Below are 1,685 nucleotides of genomic sequence, written 5' to 3'. Positions count from 1 at the left end.
GAGGGGGGGTGCCCTCCGGCAGTGTCCGTGCGAGCAGCTCTTCCATCCTGTTGGTTTGGCTCTCGGTCAGCTCGGACAGCCCTGCACACTGCCCTCCGTCGTCCCCGATGGCCCCGATCAGCCTTCCCCGGGAATCCCTCTCCTCCACTCTTAGGTAGTAGGTATCCCGAGCATGATCGATCACCATCCCGAAGAGCTTCATGAAGTCTCTTCCTAGGATACACGCGAGTAGTTATAAGCCACTTCTGGCCGTCACAACAAACCCCCACCACTGTCCCCGATGAGTCATAGAGCGCATCGCGCTGTGTCCCTCCGTACCGCACTATGGCGTCACCCCCTGTCCAGCGCTACCTCCGGCTCCTCCTCGGACACCCGCCGGCTAGCCTCCTGGCGGTGATTTCCTCGGCTCCGAGGTGCCGCCGTAGGCCGTTCTTCGGAGTGGGACCGTTCGGAGATCGGCGGGTAGAACATCGTCTCCCGCCGCGTCTGTCTCCCTTCCGACGGATTTACCTCTCGCCGTCTCTCCGGCGAGGGGAATCGAATGTGGTCGCCGTTCCGCGTGCCTCTAGGCCCGGCGACTCGCATTGCTGTCCGTCTCGGTCTCCCTCCTTCTTCTCTTCCCTCCCCCTCGTCGCTCTCCGGTGCCTCATCCTGAGGGGAATCCGGTGGCGACGGAAGCATGCTGCTTGAAGGCCCCCGGAGAGGCCGATCTGAATACGGCGCCCTCCATAGATGAGCCTCCACCCTTCCGCTATTCCACCGTGTGATCGCTGGCTCGCTGGCGGTCAGGAGAGTCTCTTCTACTAGGCCCCTCTCCTCTCCTGCTTCGCGCCCGAATGAGGGGAACCGTCCCCCCTCTCGTGCGGCATGTCTCCCGGTCCTGCGCGGAGCTGCCCTCCCGGGCTCCAAGCGCGTCCGCCGGAGCGTTTCCGCCAGCTCCCATAGCTGATCGTCGAGGGGTTCTCCCACCATCGCTCTGGCAGGGCCCCCCTCCGCCCGCGACCCCGCCGTCGTCTCGGCGGCCGCTTCTTCGGCGTGCTCGTTCCCCTCTTGCTGGCCTGCCCTCCCGCCATCACCGGGCGGCAGGTCTTCCTCCCCCCACTCTTCATGATTCCCGAATCGCTGACGCAGGGCATGCCTCACTAGTCGTAGGCGCTGCACCCCTTCGGTCCCTTCCGGATTCAACCCTAGGCCCTCCAATAGGGCCTGCAAGTCTTCCTCCGCTAGGCCAACCGCCCATGTCAGGACCGCCGTCTCGTTGGCGAATTCGGGCAACATGTATCGTTTTATACTAGGAGGGTACTCGCAATCTGAGGTCCTCCGCTTCGGCTGGCGACCCTTTCGCTCTTCCGTCCTCACTCCTCCTTTCGTCTCCCTTTTCCCTTTTCCACAAAACCAAATCGAGTCCAAGTCCCAAGCCGCGTCGTTCACCAGAAGTCCACAATACTAGCCGAGTCGTCCACAGAAAAGAAACAATATCCACTGAAATCGTCCGCACTGTTACATGACGTGTTACACGGTCGATTACCGGAAAGAGTTTCAATTCGGCAAATCCGAAGATTGCCGATCTTGATTGTTGTCGGTTTGCCGAATTTAGCCGAAGGAATTCCCGCCTCACGGGAATTCCTGGCCCCCCTCCTCTTCCCTCGTCCAGCGGGTGGATCAAAACAAAAACACCCCCCTCC

Source organism: Cephus cinctus, unplaced genomic scaffold, assembly GCF_000341935.2.
Source record: "Cephus cinctus unplaced genomic scaffold, Ccin1 Ccin1_scaffold0053, whole genome shotgun sequence".
NCBI classification, from domain to species: Eukaryota; Metazoa; Arthropoda; class Insecta; order Hymenoptera; family Cephidae; genus Cephus; species Cephus cinctus.
The sequence above is the reverse complement of the archived record's forward strand: the minus strand, read 5'-3'. Positions refer to the sequence as shown.